This window comes from Pelobates fuscus, chromosome 12, assembly GCF_036172605.1.
Source record: "Pelobates fuscus isolate aPelFus1 chromosome 12, aPelFus1.pri, whole genome shotgun sequence".
Classification (NCBI taxonomy): domain Eukaryota; kingdom Metazoa; phylum Chordata; class Amphibia; order Anura; family Pelobatidae; genus Pelobates; species Pelobates fuscus.
Window position 1 is genome coordinate 139,316,094 of NC_086328.1, and position 6,255 is coordinate 139,322,348.

A 6,255-nucleotide genomic window follows, 5' to 3' on the forward strand; every position below is an offset into this window, starting at 1 on the left:
CTAGAAACTACTAATAGGATGCAGGAAGCTAGTCCTACAAAGTACTAATAGGATGCAGGAAGCTAGTCCTACAAACTACTAATAGGATGCAGGAAGCCAGTCCTAGAAACTACTAATAGGATGCAGGAAGCCAGTCCTAGAAACTACTAATAGGATGCAGGAAGCCAGTCCTACAAACTACTAATAGGATGCAGGAAGCTAGTCCTACAAACTACTAATAGGGCGCAGGAAGCCAGTCCTAGAAACTACTAATAGGATGCAGGAAGCTAGTCCTACAAATTACTAATAGAATGCAGGAAGCCAGTCCTAGAAACTACTAATAAGATGCAGGAAGCCAGTCCTACAAACTACTAATAGGATGCAGGAAGCTAGTCCTACAAAGTACTAATAGGATGCAGGAAGCCAGTCCTAGAAACTACTAATAGGATGCAGGAAGCTAGTCCTACAAACTACTGATAGATCGCAGGAAGCCAGTCCTAGAAACTACTAATAGGACGCAGGAAGCCAGTCCTACAAACTACTAATAGGATGCAGGAAGCCAGTCCTACAAATTACTAATAGGATGCAGGAAGCTAGTCCTACAAACTACTAATAGGATGCAGGAAGCTAGTCCTACAAACTACTGATAGATCGCAGGAAGCCAGCCCTACAAACTACTGATAGGACGCAGGAAGCTAGTCCTACAAACTACTTATAGATCGCAGGAATCCAGTCCTAGAAACTACTAATAGGACGCAGGAAGCTAGTCCTACAAACTACTAATAGGACGCAGGAAGCCAGTCCTAGAAACTACTAATAGGACGCAGGAAGCTAGTCCTAGAAACTACTAATAGGACGCAGGAAGCTAGTCCTACAAATTACTAATAGGACGCAGGAAGCTAGTCCTACAAACTACTAATAGGTTACAGGAAGCCAGTTCTACAAACTACTAATAGGATGCAGGAAGCTAGTCCTACAAATTACTAATAGGACGCAGGAAGCTAGTCCTACAAATTACTAATAGGACGCAGGAAGCTCTTCCTACAAAGTACTAATAGGATCTCTAAGTGAGCAGACTGATGGTCTCTCATTGAGCGAGCTGACTGTCTCTCAGTGAGGGAGCTGACTGTCTCTCAGTGAGGGAGCTGACTGTCTCTCCCCCTCTAAATCCCAGCACCCCCCTCTAGCCAACAAGCAGACTCCACTCACATTGCCGCTACCAGTATGGTGACTCTGGAATACCCCAAACTGTGCCATCCGCACCCTGTCCCAAATCTGATCCTCCTGCTACTTCTGAAACCCTGTGAAGGTGGAGCACGTCGATGTCACGTCGGAATGTGACGTGGCGTTGCGTGCCTCTATGCACCTTGAGGAACTCCACTGTCCAGTCACAGCCAATGCAACACTGACCAACACACACACTAACTGACACACACACACACACTGACAGACATACTCACTGACAAACACACACACACACACACACTGACACACCCAGACAGACACTCTCACTGACAAACACAGACACTCACTGATAGACACAGACACACCCACACTGACAGACACACACACACACATTTACACATTCTTGCACACACATTATTTTCTCTATTGCTCCCTACCTTTGGGAGCCGATGTGGAGCCTCTCCCGGGGGTCCAGTGGGGATCTTCTATCTGCTCCTCACTGCTCCCCTGCGCACAGTTTAGTGATGCTGGGCGCCGGAATATGACGTCATTCCTGCGCCCGGCTTCACTACAGATGGTGTGCGCGAGGGAGCAGTGAGGATCAGGAAGACTGAGCTCCCTCGCTGCATCCACCTTCCTCTCCTCCCTGAGCAGGGTACATTTTAGCAGAGTAGGCACCTGCAATGTGGGAAAAGCAGGTGCCTACTCTACTTTAACACAAAGCATCTACTCGCAGCTTGGCGGGCCACAAAGATGTCCATCGTGGGTCGCATGCGGCCTGCAGGCCACGAGTTTGACATGCTTGGTCTACACTTTGCATGTTACAGTTCCACGGTACTCGGATTTATATGGCTGAGCTGAGAACATGCCACTATAATGTCCTGTATAAGAAGTTAAGCAGATTGAAAGGTATTATCTGTTAACTCACTTTGACAGATGCAATGAAAATTAAGCCATTTGGATCACTTAGGTTCCCGAGGGAGAGAAAAAGGTTTCTGAACCTTTCCCATTCAGGAAAAACACAATGACTGATTTAATGATTTTCCAAAGAATCTAGTAATATTGTGGAATCAGGAGGCAGAACCTGTAACCACAAAGCAGCCTTAATGCATCCATCCTTACCCTCTTGTGTATCGACAAAGGGAAGCCCATTCCAATACATAATGCATCAATGGAAGTAGAGAGAACGTAAATTGTTCCATTGTTTATAAAGATCCAGCCCTCTCTAAAGATTCACTTTGGTGTAATGTTTTCCAGTTTACTAATGGCATTTACTCGTTGCTCCTGCTGCTATATGAACCTGCAATGCAGTGTTTTATAATGTTTCCTTAACCCCTCTGGCCATGAAACGTTTTAAACAGAGCATCTAATCTGTATGTTTACCTATGTTTTATCCCAGATTAAATTCCCATAATACGTTTTTATGTCGTAGTTTTTAAGGTGTAGACGCAGTGTTTGAGGTTCTATCTATTCTGTATCTTAGCGTTCTGATTTACTGGGATTGTTTCTTAAAGTGAAACTATAGGCACCCAAACCATTCCATCTTATTGAAAAGGTCTTTGTGAGTGTCCCTGTCCAATTAACTTGCAATGTAAACCATTGGCATATTATATTAAACCCCTGTTTATACTGTATTGCAGGGGTAAGACTGCTTCTAGTTAGGTTATCATATTTGCCATGTTTTCGTCATTTTGTCATAGTTATGAAAACACGTGAAAAGGGTATAATGCATATTCTGTAGGGTTCTTCATTGCCTAATTATTAATCTTATACACCTTCTTCTGAATTGTACATACTGCAGGGCAACCCTGTGCATGTGCTTCCTATCAATATGTGTCCCTGAAAACATGGTCTGCAGCCACTAGAGGTGCTTCCTGCTATTTTACCAAGTTTGACTCCATAAACCGACGCTGGACATGCTGTGCATGAGGACATCCAGCGTTTTCAAATCCCCATAAGAAAGCACTGAATCAATGCATTCCCATGGAGAAGGCCTATTGCATTGCTAATTATGTTTCCCCTCGGGGTTGATGGTGGAGGAGGAGAGATGGAGAGTTTCTAACCCTTTATTTCCTGATTGGGTGGGGGTGGGCACTAGGGAGGGGGTGGCAGTTAAACACTTTACTGTTAGGAATATGTCTTTATTTTCCTAACACTAAAGTGTTTGCTAAGCCCCAGTGTTGATTTTTCCTGCGTATCCACCGACCGGGGAGACCTAATGTGCATGCGCATTAGCGCTCCCTATAGGAAAGCTTTCCTATGGGGAAATGAGCGACACTGGAGGTCCTCACACAGCGTGAGGACGTCCAGCGACGCTCTAGCACAGGTTTCCTGTGCTAGAAACCAGTAAGTGCCCTCTAGTGGCTGTCTAGTAGATGTCTAGACAGCCACTAGAGGGGAGTTAACCCTGCAAGGTAATTATTGCAGTTTATTAAAAAACTGCAATAATTACAGTTGCAGGGTTAAGGGTAGTGGGAGTTGGCACCCAGACCACTCCAATGGGCAGAAGTGGTCTGGGTGCCTGGAGTGTCCTTTTAAAGGATCACTATAGGGTCAGGAACGCAAACATGTATTCCTGACCCTATAGTGAAAACCCACCATTTAGGTGGCTTGCCGCCCTTAGCCTCCTCAGAATGGGTTAAAACGTACCTTATTTTCAGCTCTCCATGGCGCTGGCCCCGCCCCCTTGGTGATGTAATCAGAATTGTCGATTTTTAGCCAATCCAATGCTTTCCCATGGGTAGACACTATTTCTGAAGCATATCACTGCTTCGCCCTCTTTTCTCTTTTTCCCTGTCCCACTTCACAGCACCATATTCTCCTGCTAGTGAAGACCGAATGATGTAGGGCGGGTTCCCAGCAGAACCCAGGTAAGTTGTCATAAAATACTAAAACTGCTTGACATCTAAAGAGGGGACTGTGCCAGTCTACTCCTGGCACCATAACTAACACAGCAGGCTGAAATTACAATTACTTAACCTTTTGATTGACTGAATAATGTTTGCAAATGTGAAACGTTGGATATAATTGTTCCTCTTGTTGAGTTCTAATTCATTACACTTGCCCTTCCTTACACTACTCAGGAAATAAATTAATTTACACTCTCAGAAGCTACTATAATTGCTTACTCTAACACAGAGCGCATTAAATCTATCAAATCTCAAACAGTCATTGCAAACCAACAGATAACACATGTAATTACGTAAACAATACAAAAAAAACACAGACAATTACATCAAGAACATGTCAAGCGAGGGTCAAATTCAACAGCGGACACATTTTGTCGAAGACAATGAAGCAACACAATGTGAGTGGGTTTAGTAAGAAAGTTACACATTTCCCATCTCTGACCTATTGCCCGTGAAAGCTTTTACAGCGTCTGTTGGGTGACCCATAAAACAAAAGAGTCAGGAGGTTAGCACAGTGAACCTGCCGAGATATGAAACAATTATTCAGGTCACCAAGAGCTGTCTTAATGTGATTTTATTTCACCATCAGCATAATTTAAAGAACATGTGAATGAATGTTTAAAACCAACACAACGTATTACAGCTTTATATTAGCTGTTCTATACACGGTCTGTTATTTAAATATTTACATTTTACAAACCAGATCACTGTTTTTGTGGGTGCAATTTCATGCAATTTGTTTATTAGTTTTCTTATTTTTTTTGGTCTGTTTGCTAATGCTAAGAATGATGCAGTTGCTTATGGCACTAGACGTGTGGATGGATTGTCAGCTCTGATGCTCTCAGCCAGAATGGCCCCTGGAGTTGAGTGTAAGTAGATGATGCAGCCACAGGCTCCCAGCAGGACCTAGATAAGTTGTCTAACTGTACTAAAATGGATTGACTACTAACTGTAGGACAGCAGCAGGGCACTCCTGGCACCATAACACCTACAGTGAGCTGAAGCTGTTTTAGTGTCTAAATCATGCACCTGCGGACTCACTGCTCAATTCTATGCCATTTAGGAGTTAAATCACTTTTGTTTTATCTCCAGTTCTGTAAAGAGAAACCTTTATATCAAGTGGTCTGGGTGCAGTGTCCCTGTAATCGTAACCCTGCGATCCAGAGACCCTGCTATGTTTATATTGCTGGGTTAAGACTGCTTCTGGAACTCTGAGAATGTCGTGAGAACATCCAAGGTCTTCAGACCCATCATAGATTCAATGCTTTCCTCTGGAGAAGGCCTAATGCAAGTTAGATTCCCTTTTGGTGCTGAGGTCGAAGGAGGAGGAGATGGAGCCAGAACCATGGGGCCTCAACTCTTAATTAAGTAAGTGTTTAAAGAGTTTTTAACCCTTTAATTTATGTGGTGGGAATGGGGCAAAGGAACACTAAAGTGTTAGGAATACAGCTTTTATATTCCTAACATTATAATGTTCCTTAACCAAACATGGAAGGCTTCTGCAGGGTCTAACCGCTTCATTTAGCTAAAGTTGTTTTGGAGCCTATAGTGTCCCTTTAACTCACTGAAACGTGCATGAATTCTTACGTGCTTTTTTTTTTTCTAATAAAAAATATGGTGAAAAAAATTGATAAACATAAAAAAAACATTCTAAACATAGCTTAGGGACTTACATGTTCGCCTCAAAGGGGTATCTCCCTTTTTTAGTAAACCAACGATTATTGAAAGTAGAATTAGGATGGGATATCTGGGTTCTGATAACCTACAACGATGAACCCTGGGCAGACACAGAATGATGTGTGTTGTTCTAGAACACTAATAATCAGGTGGGGAAGCTGTATAAATACAGGTGTGTTAAAGAGGAACCCATCAAACCATGGATCTGATGTTTAGGTAAGATTTCTGGTATTGTATTTGTTGGCCGGGTGAAGGTTATTTCACACCATGTACTTACTAGTGTGCGATGTGCTTTTGTTTGCCAAACTAGAATGATAATAATTTTAAAAAAATAATGATAATACTGGAATAATGTTTAATACCATATTTCATTGATAATGTTGGTAGGCCTGCGCAGGAAACATCTCCAACCATTCTTTCTCTCACTTAATTTAAAGGGAATTCCAAATTTAATGTCAAACTAGCTGAACTGGGAGCACAGCGGAATGAGATTTTTTTTCAGTTC